Here is a 24,034-nt window from a genome sequence, read left to right as displayed (position 1 = left end):
CTTTTCTTCCTTCAAAAATGTACTACTCCTTTTTCTGTGGTTCCTGGAGGAAGTGTTTGGGGACATCTCAAATGTGTAGTTCATAGGCTTCTATCTATTCATTTATCCAATAGTAACGATGCTACTGGAACTGGAGTGGTTTGGCGTATTCTCTAATGTTCACTTACATTCCAGCATAAGTGAAGGACCCTTAAATCCACAACTTGTTCACATCTGTCGGTTGCATCACCTAGTCTAATAAAAAATATTAGCTCTTCCTACAAACTCTCACTTATCTAGATATTGTTACCAGAAATATGAAAATGGTGGTGGCTAGTATGATAGAAATGCATGAGAGTAATAGTGTTTCTGTATGATGGTAGAGGGGAAAGAAAGGCATCACAGGTAAAACACGTTCTGTAAAGACACTAGAAGAGCACAGAGTTTAAGTGAAGTCAGTGGAGACTCAGTCAGCAGCAGAGACACAGATCTGTGCTTTCCAAGAACATGCTGAGTCTCAAGTTCTGTTGTTGAGCGAACAGGAAATTCACTCTGAAATGCAGATTGTGTGAGGGAGCAAAAAATATCTATATAGTAGGTCTCATGGTGGGTTTCTGGTTTCTGTTTTTTTGTTTTTTTTTTTCAAAGTTGTAGTATTTTGCCTCTATGTATTTCAGCAAGCACAAAGCAAATATTGATTTCAAAATGACATTTGCATTTTGAAAACTTGCTTTGAAAAGGATTCCATAGAGCACTAAGTGAAAGAAAATTAATTTCAAATTGAACCCAATCAGGTAATTCTGGGCAGGCCAGATACATACTTCTAGTTGTGTTTTAGCAGACAAGATGAGAGTCTTTTTGCACTGGCTTTGCTCCTGCAAGTGTCTCCTTCCACCCCCTGCCCTGTGGCACTCTGACATACTTACACCACTGGTGCTGATGCTGTGACTTTACGCCCTCCAGGAGTATCTCATAGCAGGAATTGGTAGGGAAGTGGAAATGCTGAGGTGTCATCAGGCTGCACTGAAGTGTCTCTCTTTGAATGGCCTTTGTGAAGGCAGGTGGATTCTGCTTGGTTTTTTCATTTGCCTACAGTAGAAACAGGTTGGCTTTGTTTTCCCAATGTTTTGTGGGCCAGGAGCAGCAGTGTTCAATTATAGCAGGGGAGGAGGATGGCTGTTCCCTGTAACTTGTTTAAAGCCAGCTTTCAAGTCTTCATGGTCATGAGCATGGTAGTTTGGAGAAGTGTTAAACAGTGCTTGCTTAGCAGGGAATAGCATTTCACACTCATTCTGCCTATGTGTGTAGGACCAACTTTAGTGGTAAATAAAGCTGGAATGCAGTCCTGGGCTCCAGGTTGTGCAGGAGAGATGTGGGAAGAAGGGGATATCAGGTGTATTTTGAAGATTGCCTGAAAGTCAGGCACCCCGCTGAGCCCAGCGCCTTGTCCACAGATATTCTTTCCTTCCCCTCCATCAGAGTTATTCTCCCACCAGGCCACTGCCAGGGGGCTTTGCTGTAGCTTAGTATTTGGCCATTCATTCCTGCAAATGGAGGGGACAGCAGCAGGCCCCTAAATACTGCATGGCTGTTTGGGTGCCCTTCTTGCAAGTAAGTGTGATGTCTGAAACGTACGAGATGCTGATTTTTACTGATATCAGCACCTGTCAGGGATGATTGCATATGGTATTAAGTCTCTGAAGCATCTGTAGCAGGAATGAACACATTCTTGAGACCATAAATCATATCTGCAACTTTGCTGGATAGTGAGAGGAATCAACCTTTCAAGTGATGCCTGGCCATAACCTGATTCTCTTGCTAGCCTGATCTGGCTCCCATCTGTGAATGCAGCCCCTCTCTGCTGCCATGGCATGTGTAAATTCCAGTGCAGACACTTCAATTGTGCAAGCTTAGCACCTTTAATTTGGTGGCAGTACTGTGTGTAAGCCTTTTGAGTTTGGTGTCTTAATATTGTACAGTCGGTAAGCCTAATATTTGTGAGGAAGATGCAAAAGATCAAACAAATATGAAGTAACAAGAAGTAAAAAACGTGTCTTCCCTTGTTTTCTTTCCTGTTTTCCTAAGGATTATTTATTGTGTTTGCCTTGATTCCAGCCACTTATTTTTTCCAAACAGATGCAGCTGATTGATTAATGGCATTTTGTGTTTAAAGTCAAAAGTGTCAGCAAGACTCTTGCATGCCTGTGTCATTCTCTCCTAGAACAATAGGTTCGGCTGAGAAGCAGGGACTTGTGCCAAGTATTCTTGAGGATAGGAGGTCATGTGCCACTTTTCTGCTAGGAGACAGATATATATATATATATAAGGACAAGGGGAGGCATGAGTTTGGGGGGTTGGAGGGCTAACTCTGTTCTATTAATAGGAGGATCACATGGTTGCTAAGTCACCTACAATGAGGCTTAGTTTGCGGAGGTGAATCAAAGTGCTGGGAATTAAGGACATTTCTTCAACTATCCTATGACATACAAAAATAGGCCAAGGGAAAAACATATGTGATGAAGAAATATTGACCGTCTAGGCCAAAACTCCTCTGAGTAACAAGTGGGCTTCACTTCCCTCACCTTCTTTCACAATTTCTCTTCTCTTGCTTTCTAATAACCCTGCATGCAAAAATAGTGTACAGGTGATCTGGGTGCTCACCTGATGTGTAATGATATATATTTGTATACGGGCTGCAGCCTCAGCTGTTGGAAACACAGATAGCTTGCCTGGTGCCAGTTACCCCTGTCAGCGTCTGTCCTTAGCTGCTCAGCCTGGTGTGAGAATGGGTAAGGAGTTGCAAATGGGGAATTACGTACCCATGCACCGCACTGGAAACCTATTGCATATTGTAATGTCAATAATAGAAAGCGTCTACATTTGCGGATCAAAATGAAACTGGCATAGCTCTCCTTTGACAGCTGTTTTAAATAAACAGCTCATCATGTTGTAATTCTTTCCCAGTATATGCTTAGAAACACCAACAAGGCTGAGACCCTATTGTTCTCTTCTGCACGTTCTGAGAGTTTTGTGTAAATGTATCTCAGGCCTGGAAGAGCAGATTTTTAGATACTGAAGTCAGAGACTAAGCTTTGCTATTTCTTGTCAGTGGCATTAATCAACAAGTGGGGAGTCCCTTTTGTTTCCCTGACCTTATGCGTATTTTCCCAGCTTCACAGGCTAGGCTTCAGAGGAAACTTCCTCTGAAACTGTAAGCCACTAGAGGCCTCCTGAATACTTGAATTGATTTTGCATCCAGGAAGACATAGTCTCCTCAAATGTACATCGGGTTTGCAGAAGAAAAGGATTCCCGGTTTACCAAGATAGGCTGACACAGAATCTAGCAAGTGTGAATGAAAGACAGCACAGCTGAAGTAAAAAACAGAAATGCACTTGAAATTTAGTTCTTAAAACACAGCTCATGTAATATTGAGTCACGGTGAATTACTCATTTCTATTTAGCCTTTATCTGTTGCAACCTGATTAGACAGAGAAACTACATTCCTTTATTCAGGCATGAGGCCAATATTCATATTAGTCATTTTTAGCCAGAACAAATTCTACAAACTTCGGTCAAAATGCTTAATCCAGTAACGCAAATGTAGGGGCTCTTTAAATAAACCATTCCACAGCAATTTCTCTATTTATTTTTTGTTTGCATCCTCACACGTTCTTTCTCTCTTCCTGTAGCTCTTGTTTTCTGCAGCACCAGACTCATTTGTGTTTACCTCTTTTGCATAAGCATCTATTGCAAAACCCCCATGGATATCAGAGATACTTCGATGACACAGTTGATGTTTCCTCTCTGAGCTCTGCCAGGTTTGCCCATTGATCCAGGAGCATGTTCCTGTTCATTAAAGCAAGGTCACCCCTAATTCCCTCCTACTGCTCTTTACCTCCCAGCCCTCAGGGGGGCAGACACTTGGAGGAGAAGCCTGGTTGCTTTCTGTGTCAAGAAGCTGGTTGGTAGCTTGCTGCTAATTACTTTGGCTACAATAATTCTTAACCCGATTACAGTGATACAAATTAAAGCACTCTTGGCGAAGTGCTGCTAAATCCACATGTCAGGCACCACAGCCTCGGTTTATTTAGGGACATCACATTTCTTCTGATCTTGTTACCCAGTTTTCCATCTTCTTTGGGTAATCCTGAGTAAATCTTCCTGCAGTGGAAATCAGCCCCATGCACATAGGCCTAGATTTTAAGAGAAGACTTTGAAGTTGTCTCACGAGGTACTCTTCTCCTGGGTAACTAGTGATAGGACAAGAGGTAAAAAGCCTTAGATTGCGCCAGAGGGTGTTCAAGTTGGATATTAGGAAGAAGTTCTTCTCAGAAGGAGTGGTGAAGCCCTGACACAGGCTACCCAGGGAGCTGGTGGAGTCACCGTGGCACAGAGGGACATGGTCTAGAGCGGTCACGGGCATGGATTGATAGTTAGACTGGTTGATCTTAGTGGTCTATCCAACCTCAATGATTCTATGACTTTTGCAGCCCTTTGGGGCCAACAGATTCTCCTCCAAAAAGGATTCAGAACAACTGGGGAGCTGGGGAGTTCCCAGTTGTGCATCTTCGCAGGGCCTAGTTTTCCGACTGTCTTCAAAATCATCCTCTGCAGAGTACTTCAGCATTGGTCCACCAAAGGAACTTGTGCTTTCTAAAAATAGAGGTCTATGTGCTAGTACAGCCTTTGCTTATGCAAATCACAGAATTGTCAGCTAACCTTGTGTTCAGTACCATTGCATGCAGGAAGATAGTTCTGCTTTCTGCATTCCCTGAAAAAATGCTGTCCTTTTTATGAAATGTGGGTTGGAATGCAGAAATGCTATTTTTCTCTTTGATAAATTGGCACTGCCTTCTGTAGACAAGCAGCATCTTTCTGCATAAGCAATATTGAGGACCCTGTTGATTCCACTTGTTTTGAGACCATACTGGCAGGTAGGAAACTGGACTTGGGTCTTGTCAGTTCAGCTGGACCTATGAAGCAGCACTTCTCAACTTCTGTAGCCACCTGCTATAAACTGTGAAATGCTTTTGCTAAAATAATGTTTCCAGAATAAGGTTTCCAGTACACTGTGAATAGCACACTGATGGCTGAATGAGTTCTGTAGTGGGAAGTAGAGTAACAAGATTAAAGAGGAACCTGAGAACAGAGTAGTTCTGTTACTTCTTTTATTCTGGCCTTTACCAAGCTATACTTTCCTCCAAGTCAGAACTATATAAATATTGAGTAAAGATGGCAGGATTTAACATTGAGTTCACATTACATAATTATTAGCCTCTGGCACCCTCTTTTTCATTTGTAAAACCACTGTCACAAGCATATTGTAGCAGATAGTAGTATTGCCAGGTATTTTATTTAGCAGCAGACTCCTTGCAGAAAACGTCATCTGTACCACATACAACAAGCAGAACATACGTTTTCTTTACAATAAGGTATCAGAGTATGATACAGTCAATCTATTTGTTTAGCTGTGACATAACTGCCCCTGGTTTAATTTCACCTATTTTCTGTGAAATTGCACACTGCCATTTGCACTGAATTACATAAACACAGGTGTATTTTTCAGGGTGGTTTGAAATGGCAAGGTAGTGCAGGGTAACCTTACACTTGGATTTTTCATTGAGTATTACAGTGTTGTAGATGCCTTTCATGGATTCATCTATTTTCAGATAGATGTGCTATGAACACTATATTCATTTGTGAACCAAGACTTTCAGGTAAATTAAAGCTCCCTTCAAAATAAGGCCAAACTTGACATGACAAGAAGGTACCCAGTGCCTTGGTGAGAGCATGTGCTTATGCCTTATAAATGCTGGGGATATTTTAGCCCTTTGTAAACTTCCTGACTCGTTTTCCACACAGATTTCTCTTTCCAGATCTTAGGAGCGGAACTGAAAGGCTGAGGCTAAAATCTGTAAGTTGTATTTGAAGAATTAGATCTGTACAAACCCATACCTAGTCATGCTCAAGGAAAAAAAAAAAAAAAAAAAAAAAAAAACACCCTCCGGTTTTTCAGTGCAGCTGCTGTGCTCTCTGAAGCAGGGCCTCAGGCACCGCTGGGAACAGGTGACTCTCACTTGCATATGTAGACATGGGCTTTAGGCTTCTAATTTTAGAAGGCTGAGCTGTTTGATTCAGTGCCCCATCCGCTCTGCACTAGAGCTCTCAGGACATATCCTTATGGGCATTTAGGCCCGGCTGCGCTGTGCTGCTGTCCACTTTTTACCTTTGTTGTTCCTGTCAAGCACAGGAAGGTGATTTACAAACATTGAATGCGATGATGCTGGCGATTTCATATGACCTTGTGAAAGCCAGCATGCCCCTGGACAGGGCAGGGCCTGTCCCTGAAGGAAAGTTGCTGGAGGTTGGGTATTCCACTCCTATCTTACTGAGCTAATCCATCCAACTTCTTTTCTTTTCTTTTTTTTTTTTTTCTCCTCCTGTCCCTTTTTGTTTTGTTTGACCTTGGTCACTGATGACAAGGCTGCTTTTCCTGCCAAACCAATCAATAAGCTAAACAGAGAGAAGATGAGTATTTAGAATATGGGAAGCCAAACTCAAACACAGATAGGTTATCAGCCTAGCCCAGAGCAGACTTCTAAGCAAATATTTCATTAACAAATTTTTCATGGCAACTTGCATGTTAAAAAAAAAAAAAAGAAAAAAAAAGAGCAACAACAGGAGAGGGAATGGTAAAGGGGATAAAATGAAAGGACTGGGCTGGAGCCATCGGGCTTAGCTGTTGCATTGCTGACTTTGGTTACCAGTACTCTCCACGACATGTTGCGGCTCCCCAGAGAGATGGTAAACAGGAAGGTGAAGATCAAATGGGGCTCTGAAAGCCTGCTCTGTTGCTGCTGCACCTTGTGCTTTCCTCCCCAAAAAGCCATGCATGGACAGGCTTGGGGTGAATGCTTAACCATGCCTTATGCTGATGGTGGAGTGACATTCTGGGCACAGCCTGAAGTTTATAACTGTTTAATCCTTGAATCTCTGGCAGGTGTTGTATACATTTTCTGTTAACAAACAGAAACATGAGCCAGTAATATTGTTAAGTTCCCAGTTAGCTTAGTGACCTGTAGAAAATATATTTGTAATATAGCAAAACCTTGTGAAAACACATCAAAAAATCTCACTTCAGTACCTCTCTCACCCCTCGTGTGTGAGATCCAGCTTGTTTGATGCATTACCGCTTTCCATTTAAACCAATAAACACAAATTAATGCATTGTGCTCAGATCGGGATATTTTACAGTGTTAGCATAGATTAACAAACTCTCACTTCCATATGCTAGAGGAATGAGGAAGGAAAGCTCAACTATTTTTTTTTTTTTTTGTCGTGACAGCTATTTTAAAAGGTTGACTGAAGGGCAGAGAAGTTGCTAAATAACTTTTCAGATTTTGTAGAGGAGAAAAATATAGGTCACTAAGCAATAAACTCTCTATATCCTTCTGGCTAAGGAAGAGAGTCTGAATCTCCATCCACCTTTTACTAAAATGAGACCAAAATCCAAATCCAACATAAAGCATTACAGCTTTAAGTACTGAAAATATTTATTATTTTTATACCAGTAATCCAATAGCATAATCTCAAGAACATCAGTGCTCCAGGAATGTCTAGAAACACAATGGATTTGCCTTTATTCCTTTATCCAGATGTTTCTATAAAATACTCTGGATACTAGGAATCTGCAGAGGAATTAAAGATTTATTTTTAATACTTGAAAACTTGAATTTCTAATAACTATGATCCTTTAAAATGTTTTAACTGCAGATGCGACATGCTTTGACTTTTTTATGAGCTTTCCCTGTATCTTTGAGCTTACTTTCCAGTAATGGACAACTGTTTCTCATAGGCAGCTGCAAGACAGTCACAGGACACAGGCATTTTGGTGATAGCTATAAATGTGAGAGTTAAAATGTGTTGGCTTCAATTCAGAAGTTTATCCTTATTCAGCAAAACCAATTAGTCTTCGTCTGCACAACACTGTCTAGGTATACCCAAGCAAGGGAAGGAATCACCAGCGTGCTAAATAATATAAATGTAGAGCTAATTAATATAAATTCAGGCTGCAATAGTCAGCCCTGTTATCGAGAATGAACTCTCATTTAGCTGTTGCAAGGTGGAAGGTCTTCACAGAATATGTCACAGTCTGTTCAGGTGTAGTTTTATCTCATTTCTGAGAGTCTCATACTTTTCATTTGACAGATGCATCACTGTGAAACCATTTCTGAGTCTTGTGTATTTATACACATTCCGTGCTTGCCTTGTGCAATTATTTAATATAGCTCCCCTGTATACAATGAACACTGCAACCCATTTCAGGAGCAGGGTAGTAGATGTTGAAATATGAATTTTTGTTGTTTCTAAAGCACCATGGATTTAATGACTTGTTTAACAACAAGACAGGTGCAATAATCATGAAGGATTTTAGAAGCAGACATCTCCAAGGCCACTGCATTCCTAACAGCAGGTCAAAAACTGATTCCCTGAGGAAATCAATTAGAGAAATTTCACTGTAAGTCAATATTCAGTTTCATTTTAGAGTTGTATATCATTAGCCTGCTCCTAAAATTCTTTAATACAAGTGGAGCACTAGCCAGTGTTGTACATAACTGTACTAAAATATTGCTACATTTCTAAATCTGATCACAAAGAAACATATTTAATGTAAACATTGTGAGCTGGGAACTCAGATTGTCACAATTTATTTTGAATTTATTATCAATTTAACATCAGTTTGGATCAGTCAGGTCCAAGGGTTCTTTTCAATTGCCACTTAGAGTAGAAATGGGCTACTTTTTTCACTTGAGTGAGCAGTTCATGGTGAGAACAAGCTTAAAGAAATGGTGCTTGTCATTTTGAGAGTGTATACTGGCTGAGGCCATGGATCTGCTGCAGGAACTGCTGGCAGAAGTGTTCTGATTTCCTAAAAGACAGGTTAGCATAGTCTCATTTTCTTCTGGCCTTAAAATCCACAAATCCACCAGTTAGCCAGCTGTTTTGCAAAAAGAGGATAGTTTGGTGAGAAATGGAGAAAAAATAAATAAACATAAAGGAAACTGCTTGTAAAACTGCATATGCTGACAACAGAACATAGGGAAAGTGATACTGTTTTCATGGTCCAGTTCGTGCTACCTCACAATTATCCTTGATGAATTTGGAAAGTACTGTGCACATCTGTTCCTCTGTTCTGAAAGTGATAAGACCATGTCTGTGACTCTGATCCGGGATCTTCCTGGTCAAGAGATGTACAATGTATAGTTGAATTAAGTGTTTGTAACTGTGCAGAGAGGTGTCAACTGCAAATGTGAACGCTGTCCTACAAATTTAAGGTGTGAAATTGTAAGATGCTTACCATAGTCCAGCAGTGGCTCACTGCATCCACACGCTGTGGTATTGCTTTTGTTGACCAGCTCAAGGTGATGTTCCACTAATATGCAGCTTTGGGATAGTGTCCATAAGGGCCAGGGCAGCAATGGCAGCAGGGCCATGCTTTCCTCTTTGCATTGCCATCTCTCTGCCACAAGGGCAGTCCAGAAGAGGAGGGCAGTCAACAGTATGAAAACTGTTCTTCATGAGAAGACACTATACTTCTCAGTTTTCAAGGTGGAAAGTCAGAGGCAGACAACTAAATCTTCCCACTTTTCTTCCAGCCTGCAAGAAGACTATATAGAATCACAGAATCATCAAGGTTAGATAAGACCTCTAAGATCATGTAGTCCAACTGTGAGCCCATCCCCACTGTGCCCACTAATCACATCCCCCAGTACCATGTCTACACATTTCTTCAACACCTCCAGGGACGGTGACTTCATCACCTCCATCACCATCCCTGGGCAGCCTGTTCTAGTACCTCGCCACTCTTTCTGTGCAGAAATTTTTTCTAATATCCAACCTGAACATTCCCTGGCACAACTTAAGGCCATTACCTCTTGTCTTATTGCTAGTTACCTGTGAAAAGAGGCCAATCCCTACCTACGATTTTCTTTCAGGTAGTTGTAGAGAGCAGTAAAGTCTCCCTTGAGCCTCCTCTTATAGAAAGTAAAAGCCTAACTGAAGTGGTGAGAAGGCCTCCTACATTCGCATCACTATGCTTCTGTTCAAAATGCAGTAAATCATCATATCTGAGTCTGCCCAGACCCCACAGTGAATTAGGAATGCTTCTCGTGTAGCACTGACTTGATCTCATCTTACACATACCCCAAAGCAATAGCTAGGGGAAAATTGCTGTGAAGCATTTTTTCCTTTGTTAGTGCCCTTAGGGCTCAATCTGAACTTGTTAGAGACAAAAAAGAACAGCTAGGAAAAAGTGGTGAATTTCTGCATGCCACGAGGGCTGGAGGAACGTCCACTGTCATCTTCTGCTTTTGTTGTTGGGAGTGTGCAGATGTGACAGGGAGCAGGGCTTTGCTAGCCACATTCAAGTCAAACGTGACCCATATTGCACCTCTCTCAGCAACACTTGGCTTTTGGCTCCTATCTCAGTCTCAGGATGCAGTGAGATGCCATTTCAGCTGAGGATTACTTTTCAGTGCACTTTTAAGGCTGGTAGTAAGATTCTGCTTCTATACCGGACCTCTCTTTATGTTATATCTATCTCATGTACAGTATGAATCTGAATGGAAATTTGTGCAGAATATTGCCTGCTTATATTGTTGGATATACATATTTCTGAATGTATGAGAATGTTTCAAGTCACTAACCGAAAAGGGCAGGGATACATCTCAGATTTGAAAGTTTTGTAATTTCTTTAAAGGCTGAGAATTTGATTTTGCAAAGTTTAAATATATTTAAGTATAATATTTTTAACATAAAATTTTCTGAGGCATAGAAAATATAAGGATAATAAGGAGGTATGGATAGCTGCACAGTCAGGTAATACCCCTCCATCTTCCATAAAAATAATGTAGAAATGATTTTGTATGATAAAAAAAAACTTACTAGTCTCACAAAGATGTATGTATTGGATTAACTTTATTTGCTCTTTTCCTGAACTCAGTAAATCAGATCTGTATATCTGTACAGGATGACAGCCTTGTAAACACTTAGCATGTGTTTACAAGAGTTAGGATATTGATACTCCCTGTACTCTGTGTCCAGCTATAAAACATAGAATAAACCTGTTATGAGAATATTATGTGATTGCATCACATGAATGGGTGCTAATGAGAAAGGGCCCTTAGTGTTAGTACTGACTCAGCTAGGTGATCATAGCACAGACTGTACCTTTCTCTTCTGTCCCCTCTCTGCATATGAAAGCAAGATGCTTCTGCTTCTAGTTTGAACTCTGTAGATCAAACAGAGTCTGGGAAAAGCATGAATTAAAGTTAGAGCTTGGCACATCCAGGATTACTTGGTTGCAAAGGGGTTGGGCATCCTAAGTTTTCCTTGTAACCAGTCCCCTTTGAGGAGCACGCTACTAGTTTTGTGTAAGTTTTCCAAAATTTCAGAGTGATTTTCAGAAGTCTGTGGGAGTAGCTGACTGAAAAGTAATGGAGAGGACAAGAACATTGATGAGAAACTGAAAATGTGCGGAACTGAAATTAATATATGCCCAAGGGCCATCCCATATGCAGGCTTGAAAGAAATGCATTCATGCTGTGATGAACAAGCCCTCCCCAAAAGTAATCAAGGGTAAGAAAAAGGCACATGTGAAGTATTAAACATCAAGTACAGGGGAAGACCAGAAAGATTACAAAGTGAAGTTCGAGAAGTATTATATGCGATAAGAAAAGCAAAGGTTGAGAATGAAAAGAAGATTGCATGGGAGGCTGTGAAAAATAATTACTTTTTTTCAAGCACACAAGGAAAAAGAGGTCTCTGAAAGATACAGAAGGGCCTTTAAGACATGGCAAAGAAAAATTATTGAAAGGGAAAGTAGATACTGCTTAAAATATTCAATGCATTTCTTGCTCTTGTGTTCTGAAAAGAAGGTAGTGGTGGCGGACACAGGTGTCAGAAATGAGCATAAATTTCTCTAGGGAGGAAGAAGAAACACTGAAGGAAATCGGGATCATGCCAGAATAGGTTGTTAAGAAATTAAAATATCTGAAGACTTGCAAAATAACTTGTTCAGATGGGACTCAGTCTTGTTTCAGTAGGAAACATTAAGAAAATGAGGATAACCTCAGGCAGGCACATTTAAGATTTAGTGTTTAGGAGAGCGTACGGCTAAGATGGACTACACGTTTCTGGGTGTTGTGAAACAGGAAGGGCTCCCTGGAACCGATGGGACGATTCTGGTGCCATGATGTTTGTCACCTTGCTGTGGACTGCTTAGAAAGTGGACATAGGCAGAAAATATAAAATAATGGAGTTCAACTTCTTAAAACAACATGTCTGTTCTGGGAACTATGGACTCTGTAACTGACAGTACTTCAATTGTTTGGCAGGATCCTTGGTCCTGTAGCCTTCTGGTGAAGCAGTTTGTAGTTCAATAGCAGATTTGTTTACATTAACTGTATATAAAAGTTTATACAATTAAGTACCTAAATAAATAAAATAATTGGTATTATTTATTTTGATATTGAAATCAATCTAATTGATGCTATTTTCCTGACGTTCACTCCCTACTCAGTTCAGTGTAGCAACAAAAATGCAGAACTGCATTGTAGGAGTTGCCATGGGGAAGCTGAAGTCTTTGGCAGTTGGGTAGGGGACAGTTGGAGCTTTTGGCACCTGGGAAGACATGGGAAGCAGTTTGGGATTGTGGAGTAAATGCATTGGCTGGAAGCTTCTGCTGAAATGATCATCAGTGGAATCATTAATAATACTGGAATTTAAATTGTCAAGTTTTCTTTCAGCATTAACATACTGCTGGGGGGGAATAGGGCTGTCCACACCTCACCAAGTTACAGTTTCAAGCTATCTAGAATGTCAGATAAATATTGGTTTATGGTCCATTACTGTGTTCAAGGTTATCCTCACAAGCATGACAGTCAGCAAGATAACGGGAAAGTTTTGTTTCTGAAGCACAGTTGTGCAATAAGGGAAAGATGCTCTGGCATATTTCTCAGTACCACTATCACAGGAAATTCAGCTGGTATTTCAAATATATATCCAGGAAAAATCCTGAAAATTGCATGTCTAAGAGCTTGTTTAATTTTAATAATTGGAAGAGAATAATATCATAAATCGGAATCTGTGGGAGAATGAAAAAGGTCGAGACTTCTGATATTATTGAGGATAGAGTCCATAGGTGCACAGCAGAGATCATTTACTGGAATTTGTAGGGAGAGTCGCAAGACTGATTGAAGGAAGGTCTGGCTACAGCTGATCTTATTTGCAAGAAACCTTTTGGATCTGATATCATTCAAAAGATGGCTCCTTAGGTCTGTAGGCAGTCTTGGATGTGAAGTACTTCAGTGGAACAAGAGCTGGTGTGGATATAAAAAATGAAATTTGCAAGTGTACATGAATCAGGTTTATTTTTCCATCAAAATCTGAATATTTTTGGATGAAAAAAAAAAAACAAACCAGAAAAAAACCCTAGATGATCTCCAGAAGCCCCTTCCAATCCCTACGATTCTGTGATTCATTATTTCAGTATTATTCATTATATTACAATAATGCTACAGATAGAATACACTGTTTTTTGCATTGTAATAGGACAGAATTGAAAATCAATATATTTGAGCTAATATGAAAGAAAGTAAACAGAAGGTTCTTGTTTTGCTGGCAATTGCAATGACCATGTATTTATGTTGCCCATATCTGGTGTTCAGAAATTCTTCCTCAGGGAGCAAAACATCACCCATCGCCTCTGTGTGCTAACAGCTCTGGCTATTGTCCTCAAGATGGACATGTAAGAATGCTAAGATAATGTCTCCATGTATTCTAAAGTAGGACAGTGTCGTAATCTGATCTGTGACAGAGTCAGTGTCAAATATTCTGAGGCTAGAGAAGTTCATAGTGGGTCCTGGGGCTTCCTGGAACCCTGTGTGTTGGAAGAGTAACTCACTTAAGATTGTGCACTCTGCATTTAAAAGCTGGAGTCTAAAAAAGATCTCCTATGCTTCTCTGTGGTGCCTGTTTCCTTGGCTTCTGAATTGGCTTCTCAGCTTATGTAAACTGGTGGGTGGGATGCTATTGAGGTTAGTAGAGCTATGCTTCTTTACAGCAGCCAAAGATCAGAGATATATTCTTTCTGTTTCCTATAAAATGATGTTTTTGTTATAGAATACAGTGAAGCAGCTAATGTAAAATCAGTGTCCCTTTACTCATCATAACGCAAGCAGCCTGTGCAGAATTGTATGACGACCAGTTAGGCTTCATGCATCTGAGTCCCCACTGATGCTGCCAGCCCACAGCACAGCTGTGGAGGAGCACATAGGTCTCCTCTGGATCCCCATGTCAGCACCTAGGAAGATCTGTACAGCAGCAGTCCTACAACTGATGGTGCTCTTCATGGCAGAGAGATTTTCAGGTGCTGGAATAGAAGGGAAGGGTTGGCAATGAGAAAAAACATTTTTGGGTCTGCAAATAGGTCAAAAGATCACGTGGAAGGTACACTGTGAAAAAAAGTATACAGAATGCCTCCTCATTATTTATGTTGCTGCTCTTCAGAAGGTTAGATGCAATTTATTAAGCAAAAGCTAATAAATCTATTTCAGTGTCCTAATATTGTTCAGATACCAGTTGCTATTCCTAACATTGCTGAGTAATATTTTGACTCTGCTCCAGGACTAACAAATAGCAGCTTTATGATTCTGATATGCTGCATCTTGAGATCTGTTCTGCCTGTTCTGCTGGCTGGGCAGTAGATGGGCAGATACTCCTTCTGTTTCAGACTTTACAAGGGCTGCTGTGACGTCTGGGTCTGGACAGGGTAAGGGACTGAGTGCACCCCCGTTCTATTGCTTTTCTTCTTAAGAAGTTTCTTAAAAACTGCTTTAAAATTCAAAATGAGACATTTTGTTCTGAGTTCATAAGGAAATCAATTTTTAAATGGTTAAGAGCTTTTCTTTTTAGATCCCATTGTATAAAAATGAAAAAAAAAAAAAAGGCTTTCCAAAATGTTCTTTATATTTTTTTCCATTTCAGGCTCTTTGCATTAATGAATACTTTTGGTTGACTCAAAACTACATTTCTCAGTAAGCAAATTAATTAATTGGAAAATGCTGTCTACTTCAAAATGAGCTGAAGTGCATGTAAAATATTATCAGCACAAATGATTCAGTTCTTCTTGACCTGCGAGTCTATTCAGGGTACTATCAATAAAGCCTTGAGTATCCTGGTCTCATTAGAAAGACTCAGGAAATATCTTTTAGTGCTGGGGATAAGTATTAGAGGGATACTGGGAAGCTGCTAGTCTGTTTAACATCTGTCTTACAAATAAGCTTCATATGCTCCCTTTCTAAATTCTTCTCATTTAATTTGCAAAATAATCAAGAAGGAACATTTGCTGTCTTTGGACCAAATCTTGAGGTCTTATTCAGGCAAATGCTGACCGAGTAATTAGTGATCTTTCAGCAGCAGGACCGTACGACTGATTGCAGAGCACACGGAACGGCTTGACATGATTTATGCTGTGGTTTTGTCACCCATTTCTCTGTACACAAGAGGACATGGCTGGGTAAAAAAAACCCTCGAAGTGAACTTACACTTTGGCTTTTTGCCTTTTCACAGGGTTCTTGCAAAGCAATGATTGAAGAAGCAGTTTCTTCCAGAGATTATTATGCAGTGCCATGACAAAATAGAACTTTCTCATGTCAGGATTTTCTAAGTGCACACCCAGTCTTATGTCTTCCCATAGCACTATTAGATCCCAAGCACTCATGTCATTTTCCCCCCGTTGGTGTTAAAAAGTGAAGTACAGTTTACCTCCAAGGTACCCATGAACCTTTCTCATCCCTTGTGTTTCTCTGCTCTGAGCTCTGGGCTGTGCTGGAGGATATGCCCAGCCCTGGCTGTAGCAAACAGGCTGATTCAGGAAACCTCAGCACAAAGGGATGCCAATGCTCTAAATCCATTAGATCAATAAAACAAAGACTAAGCAAAGAAAGCGCATTTGGAAGTAGAGAAAAACTGACACTGCTTGCACATTTTGTCTGCAAACTTGAAACAACATGAAGAAAGAAACTATGAAAAGAAATTCTCCCTTTTTCCTGCTTGTGCCCTTTTAATTATCTCATCTCTTGTGTAGCTATTGTTCTTACTGATGCTTTTACTGATGTTCAAGAAATATCCCTGACTTCCTCCTACCTTTTGTAAGTTCGCCTTGGCTCTCATTTTTGTCTCTGCACTCCCTCCCTTTGTTTTCTCACTCCATCCCCCTCCACCTACCTTTTATTTTCTCCCTCCCACTCTTTTATTAAGCTTCAAGCAATACCAGGAAACAAAACTTTTTTTCTAAGAATCAGAGCACACTCTGATCGCTGCCACATATGGCGTCTTCCTTTCAGGAGGTTTGCTTGGCCAGGTGAACATCTGTTACTGAGTGGTCTTATGAATAAACAGCAGTAATTCTGATAGAGTGAGCTTAAGATGACAGCTTAACTACTTTTGCGCATGAACTTAATCGTTCTTTCTTATCTGACTCCCCTGATTTGCAGATGTATGCACACGTTTTCCTTTGCTTTCGGACCTAGTTACACTTTGGAATAGAAATCTGCCTCTCTCTTTTCTGATTTTAATGAAATTTTCTTGAGTCGTACTGCCTTTTTATCGCTTATTTGTTTTTTAATTTAATTTCATTTCACTGAAACCTTTCCAGCATCAAGAAAGCAAACTTTGTTTGCTGTTTCAATTGTCCCTTCCACGTGCTGCTGGGAGAAGGCATTGGATTCAGGTTCTATGGATGGAGGGAGGAGAGCAGTGTGTGTAATCAAGAACAAGTAGTTGGTCCCTGCAAACAAAGTGCCCTTCTGATTTTGAGGCTGATGCTCCTGGTGCTCTCTGCATAGCAGAGGCCAGGCAGGCAGTACACGACCGACCCCTTTAGCACAGCCCTCAATTGGGGTGAATTTATTAAGCTTGGCACTGCAAATATTGACTGTGAATGTCGTGGGCTTGTCCTGCTGCTGGGAACAAGAGGATGGCACAGCAGCCTCCTGATCCCTGCAGCTCTGCTGCTGGTTCCTGCTCTGTCTTTGCTTGTCTACAGAAATATCTCTGCCCCCTGAGTAAGTCATGGTTGTGCCTTGCATCAGTTGTGTTACTGTGAAAATAAAGAGGGGAAAGGAGTTCCTTTTAATTCAAGAAAAGGTTGTGCACGAATAAAATATGAGTAGAAGACACTGATGTGGGAGTGCCCCTTTCTTTGGAAGCCTGGCAGTGGAAATGAGGGGAGGGCAGACAGCAAAAGGCAGAGAGCAAGGAGCTGAGCAGGACGCAAAGCAAAGAGGACTAGGCAGCTGACAAGTTGTCACTTTTGCTCGTGTCGGCCAGGGAGGAAGCGCGCGGACAGCCTTGTGTGGCACACTTGATGTATCTCAAGGCATGACAATATGGCTCTGTTTGACTCACTCGGGGGGGGAGGGAGCCATTTGTTTTCTTAAGACTATTAAGTCTTTCTAAGTACCACTATTGGCATCCTATGATTGAAAGTGACAAACAGAAGCAACCCTATTTAAAAACTGCCACTTCGAATTAGTGGAAGTATCAGCTTAAGTTTTACAATATTTTACTGCTCCATTTTTGCACTCTTTTACATAAGGACGGCCAAGAAAATATCCTGGTGACTTGCCTTTGCCAGAATTCCTCCCCATGCTCCCGCCCCATTAGCTGCTGCCTTATGAACGCTGCGCTAAACAGAAAGTGACAGCAGCTGACAGAGCAGCCAGGGCCAAATTATCAAGCGTCTGAAGTAACGCCCGCGCAGCCATGCACAGACCTACTGCCTTCCATGTGGAGCAGAGCTGCACGCAGCAGGTGCCCTTGCTGGTGGGACATCTCTAAGCTGGGCAAAGCTGGAGGTGCAGCTAGGAGGGTTTGGTGCCCACAGGCTGGAAGCACAGAGCTTGGGTGTGGTGAGACATTGGCCGTAAAGGAGAAAATGGTTTTTGCACTGTTTCACTTTAGACTGTGAATTCTGTGCCTAAATTATAGAATCACAGAATCATTAAGGTTGGAAAAGAACTTTAAGATCATGTAGTCCAACCATCAACACATCACCCCGTGCCCAATAACCATGTCCCTCAGTGCTTCATTTCCATGTTCCCTGAACGCCTCCGGGGATGGTGACTCCACCACATCCCTATGCAGCCTGTGCCACTGCCTCAGTCTTTATGAGAAGAAAATTGTTCAAATATCCAATCTGATGAGTCTAGAATGCCCAACCAGTCATCAGGGATAAAAAGAGTCTTCCGAGCTGTACTATTCAGCCCAAGACAGGCATTCTGAATTCCTTCCTACTGGTTCCTACTGATGTTAGTTGCTTAACTGTGGTCTGTTCAAACCCCTGGTGGATTCTCTCTGCACAAGACCCAGCAGTGGTACAGCTGTAGATGCCTCCAGCCCTGGTGGCAATACCTCCACAAGACAGCAGCTGCCAGCACGAGGGGCAAGCTGTTTTGTGCTGTACCAGAGTGCTATGGCCATAAAAAGCTCGGGTTGCCATCTTGGCTCTCTGTTTGGCTTCAGTTGTATCTGGGAATCGTATTACAAACTCCTGCCTTATCCTGCTTAACAATAAATATCTATTTCTCAAATTTGTGCATTATATCCTGCAGGGACCCTGTGGCATGGCACACCAGGGTGCAGAAGCAAGGATAATAAGAAGGGGCTGGGAAGTGCAGGCAGAGGCCAAGGTGCAGTGCAAGTCTGAAAGCCACATTTAGGAGTCTTCCCCCTTCTCCCCTCCCATCTTCCCTTTTGAAAGAAGTAAGGGATCTTGTCTTTCAAAACAAAGCTGCATTTGCAATCTTTGATCTTTCTTCTCTATTCTTTGTTTTTCATAAGGAATGATGCAGACAAAATAATGCAGACAAAGCAGGTTATTTGTAAGCCAGCTTGAGTACCCATTAAATCTTAAAGGCTTTATTATTCCGACTTTCAATACCAATGCACAACTAGCTTTTCTTTTCTTTTCTTTTTTTTTTTTTTCCATGGATCTTCCATATGGCCAGATGAACAGACTGCCTGCATGGCAAGCAGCAAAAAGAACAGCTGACGTATAGTTTGCAACCACACTGCAACATCTGGGCAGAGTTTGGTCAACTGCATGCCTGATAATAGTTTTTACATTCTAGAAGAGATTCCTTTTTATGGGATCATGTAAAATAGCACAGAAAGTATTAAAGTCAACTTTGAAGTGTACAATGAGTAGTGTGGTATAGCAGCAAGGCAGCCAAGCTGTGTGCTATGATACAAACTGCACTGAATTGAGTGGTAAGAAATTAATCTTATCTCTTGCTCTTTCAGGATCTTTCCATAGGTTCTTAATACATCATTTTCTTCTTTTTTTGCCTTGCTGGTTAGGCTGTAAACACCTCCAAGAGCATTTGATTGCCATCCTTCTGGCACTCACAATTATGGTCCAAACTGGCATTTATACCTTGCTGGTCAAAGTATATAGTTTTCTCTTTGCTGTTCACAACTGCAGATGGCATAAAAAAGATACTTGTGAAGATCAAGAAAAGGAATTGCCAAAGGTCAGCAGCGTAGCACTTCTGGTGGGACTGCTGCAAGAAGATGTGGCCACGTAGAAAGGAAAAGAAATAAATGTGTAGTTTTTTCAGGGGAGGCATTGATGGAGTCACACATACATGAATGCATATATGCTAATGCAGAAAAAACATGGTAGAGTAATCTCTTCTCTTCCATCCAGGTAAAGCAAAACAACAGTGGCAAATGTTGTGAGGAGCATTCATTTCTGTCCAAATGGTTTCGATTAAGCAGTATTTCATCAAAAACTTGCAGCGTTCCTGATGCGTAACCTGGGAAGGTGAGTGTATTGTTTCCCTTCACTCTTATTCAGCACAGGGAGGGCAGCTGGTGCGGGCAGTTATTTCATGGGGACTGTTTCAAGGCTTGCTGCTGCTCACACCTGGCTAGCTGCAGGAACACCCGCTGGACCGCAGATCCCTCCCTCTCAAAGCACAGCCTCACAGCCCTCACTGAATCAGCACTCTGCTCTGCTGGCTTGCTCCATATGGCACAACCCCTCCTCTGGGCCAGGTATGGAGCCCAGAGCCCGGGGGGAGTTTCTGCATGGAAAGGAGGGTGCCAGGGAGACAGCACTCCCCCGTCTGTGCTCCCTGGGCCAGGATCCACAGATCTGGCTTCCCTCTGCCTCTTCAAACATTTGGCCCAATGTTTTGTCCTCATTTTGCTTGTTCTGTAGCAACAGTTTCTTAGCAAACACCATTCTCAGAGTGGTGCTGATATTAATTGATGAGGCTGGTACTCAGAGTTGTCTTGGCATGGTAAGGCACTATCTAAGTAGAAAAATAAACAGCCATGTTCACTCCAGTTCCTTTCAGAAAACAGGAAAAAAATATCGATGCCTCACAGATGGAAATGAACAAAATCAGCAGCGGAAAAATATCTTAGTGCTCCTAGGAAAGATCTGAAAAAGGGGGAGTGAGCAGTCCCAACTTGCTGAGGATTTTGTTTGTGTTAAACAAAGAACTACTGCTGCTCTGACACTGTGCTGGCATCGGAGGAGCTCAGGGCTTCAGACGGGGTAATTCAGAGTCCTTTTGGAAAAAAAATCCCTATCTTCTGAGGAAAAGTGATTTTTCTTGCAAGTGATTGCTTTTCCTTTCAAAACACGGTAATAGGAAGTGTTGTCTACATTTTAAATGCTTCTTTCATTCCTTTTGTCATTAACCATTTTAAAGAAATTCAGTAGCAATGTCATAGGGGTCTTCAAAGTAGAGTTTATAAATACTTCATGCTTTGATTTTCTATTTCATTTCACTAAATAATAATATAAAACACTCCTCACTCCTATCTGTTTCAAGGCTATAAATGCTTTGGTTTCAAATGTTGTCCCTAAAAATGCCACTTGTGTGTTCAACAAGCGTTCCTTGGTAAGTTCTCTAATGCCTGAAATTTGACTCACCCTGTACAATGTGAGCTAGCTTTTGCTTAGGCTGAGAAGGAGTGCCTGATTTAAGTCTTGGGAGAAGATGGGATGTTTCTGGACCAGAAACAACATAAACATGTGACTGTCCAAACCTGTTCTATTGGACAATCCCATATCCTCTATGTTCATAATTCTTGCACATATAAAAATTGCACGTTGATTTTTACACTACTTATTCAGGTTTCTTTTTTGTTTGTTTGTTTTTAGTTTTTTTTTGTTTGTTTGTTTTTGTTTAATTTTTTATTATTTTTTTTTTTAAGATGGGCTGGTAGCTGGAGTGGGGTCTTCTGAATTGATCTCCCTGGAGTAGTACCCGTTATTTATTTATTTACATCACTCTTGAGCATGGACATTCCTCTCATACACTAACACCACTGCACAAGATGTTGAACTCATATTTACAGATTGTCTCTGGTAAGGTATGGAGGTAGACCTAAGGAGTCCGCCATGCCTTTGTGAAATACCCAACCTCAGTAAGGTCTCTGTTGCCACATTGAGAGCTGTGGCAATTTTAACAGGAAATGGTTAGTTTTTTAATTTTTTTTTTTAAATAATGGTTTTCTATTTAAGAAAACTGGTATGATTCCAAGACTCAGCTATCTACTCATCATGAATAACATGAAGTGAACAGTATGTGTACAGCTGAAAATGTGCCAGGCTGAGAATTGGAAATTGAGACAATAGGGTCAACACATTCTCAGAAATCAAGTGATTCCAGATTATGAGATGATTTATGAGCAAAGACCTACGCAGCTGTGCATTAAGAAAACAACGCCCAAAATTTATGGTGATTTTTTTAATAGCTCTTTGAAGACAAGACGTTTGGCCACTAGCAAGTATCTCTCTTTTGCCGCTCTCTCAGAGAAAAGCATCAAGGTAAAGTGCGAGGCAGTAGATGTTGTACATGCCCTGATAAGTTCTTAGAATAATTTTGTCATGTAAAGTGTAAAAAATGGTTAGAATAAATGTTATGGAAATTGCCCTTTGTTACATTATTTGACTATAATTAAAAGAGAAGCCAAGTGCTGATAGCTTAGCAGAGAAAATATTTTCATACTTATCTAATCTGTAGTTTTAAGTAGGGACAGACAAACTCATTTTGCCTAGTTTCAAACCCACTTGAACACAATTCAGCAAAGCACTTACAGTTGTATTTTCAAAGCTTGAGATCTTTTCTTTCCCCTACAATGGTATCACTGCTGATATTCCTTCAGTGAGAAAGTTCACATGGTTTTATAAATGAATTTCAGGAGCATTTGACTCTACGAGCTGGATAAATGAATTAGAATTCCCTGGTTGTTTCTTTTCATCTCCAAGACCTTCCTCTCCTTATGGTGATTGGTATGTTGGTCATTAGCGAGTTCTCAGTTCAGCACAGAAAGTAAATGGAGAGAGAAAAGTATAGGCTGTTCATGGTTATCCTGGAGAGTCTGCACCTAGCTGTTTTTCTGGGACAAATTTATGTGTTCACTTCAGATTTCTTGATTCCCTTTTCTTTTGGTTCAAGAAAAAGCTAGGGTTGGTTGGAGGTCTGAAGACCTGCAGGATGTTGAGACGCAGAGTGTGAATCACTTTCCCCATCAGGCAGAGAGAGGACTTCAGTGTGCTAACCAGCATTGTTTTAATTGACTAATACAAAAAACGCAGCAGCCAATATAAAATCTGGAAAGCTGTGATTAGCACTAATTAGTTCCAACATCTGGCAGAGAAATTACCTCAAGCACATGGATGTTTGTTATATGAATGCAGGATTGGGCCTACCGTCTGTACCAGCACCTTTGTATATGTGAAGTAGGGATGAGAGTTGGTTTTAGCAGTAAAACAAAGGCAAAAAGTGTGATAAGAGACGTTATACACTTATTACGGCAAGATGGAAAATGGACAGGAGCATTATTAAAGTCAAAATTTGGATTGCTGGACGTTCGTGTCACTTTGCATGTTATAAGATCTTATACATCCTGGTTTTATCGTTGTTGACTCCTCTTTTAGCATATATGCCAAGGTAGAGTGCAGATGAAAAAAGAAAGTGAAAAAAAAGACTTCTCTTCAGGTCCTTTGGAGATGCTTTATTGCTGTTCCATCCCATTTCATACTTGCAAAGATATCTGTAGTTGGTGCCAATACAAATACATTATTGTGGTACTGTGAGCTGACAGACAAAAGCGAGCATTGCTTTCTGGTCATTTGTTCTTCTTAGTTCAAACAAGACAGAAAATTAGAGCGAAAGGAGTCCAATGAGAAGACAAAGATCTGAAAAACTGTTGCATAACTGTGTGGTGGGACCAGATGGCTGCATGAACTGCCTCTCCCTACACATGAGCACATGGGCAATGAAATAAGATACACACTCATCATCTCTTTGTAATGTCCACTGTGTTACATGGAGCTTGTGACCAAGTCTGAAAGATCAAATAGATGCCTTTTGTCAGAATGATGATTAACAGGCAAGCCTTGCTCAGTCCTGTTCCTCCTACACATAACTTTGGAAATCAATCATTGTTTGCCCAAAATTAATTGTCTGCTGACAACCCATGTTAGCTGTAAGTCAGGTGTGCTGAAGAGATCAGCACATATCGTTTTCTGTGGAAAGTATTCTGTGCAATCTCTGTCATCCAGATAACATTGAAGACTTCTTGGATGTTTTCTTGTTCCTTCTGCTCTAACACAGTTGTAGTTCTACTACACTTTTCATTTCATCCCTTGTTCCTCATCTTGCACTCTCATAGAAACAAACACTCCTGATCTAAAGTAAAAATAGAAATGAGCTACTAGAACTGAAAAGTATTTTGGAGCTGTTGGTTTGGGAAAGTGCTTTGCAGCCATTTTTGGCTGAGACTGGATTGAGACAAGAAATGCAATAATGGGACTGTGAGGGATTTATAAGCTCTTTTGCAAAGACTCCATTCTCACAAACATTTCTTCATCAAGAAGCTTTGGCAATGTTTTACTACCCTATAACTTGAATTTGTAGTACTACCAGGTATGATGCCCTGATGCCTCCAGGCCTGATTTTACATTAT

The 24,034-nt window shown here is 40.9% G+C and overlaps 1 long non-coding RNA gene across 1 annotated transcript in view; it reads left to right on the top strand.

Moving 5' to 3' along the window:
• Window positions 1-24,034, top strand: part of LOC109365902 (uncharacterized) — a 197,710-nt gene that overhangs the window by 133,994 nt on the left and 39,682 nt on the right. Inside the window, exon 5 of the long non-coding RNA XR_004158802.2 lies at window positions 19,752-19,868. This is a non-coding gene — a long non-coding RNA (uncharacterized LOC109365902). The remainder of the gene's footprint in view (window positions 1-19,751; window positions 19,869-24,034) is intronic.

Source organism: Meleagris gallopavo, chromosome 2 (genome assembly GCF_905368555.1).
Source record: "Meleagris gallopavo chromosome 2, MGAL_WU_HG_1.1, whole genome shotgun sequence".
Taxonomy (NCBI): Eukaryota; Metazoa; Chordata; class Aves; order Galliformes; family Phasianidae; genus Meleagris; species Meleagris gallopavo.
The sequence above is the reverse complement of the archived record's forward strand: the minus strand, read 5'-3'. Positions and strand labels throughout refer to the sequence as shown.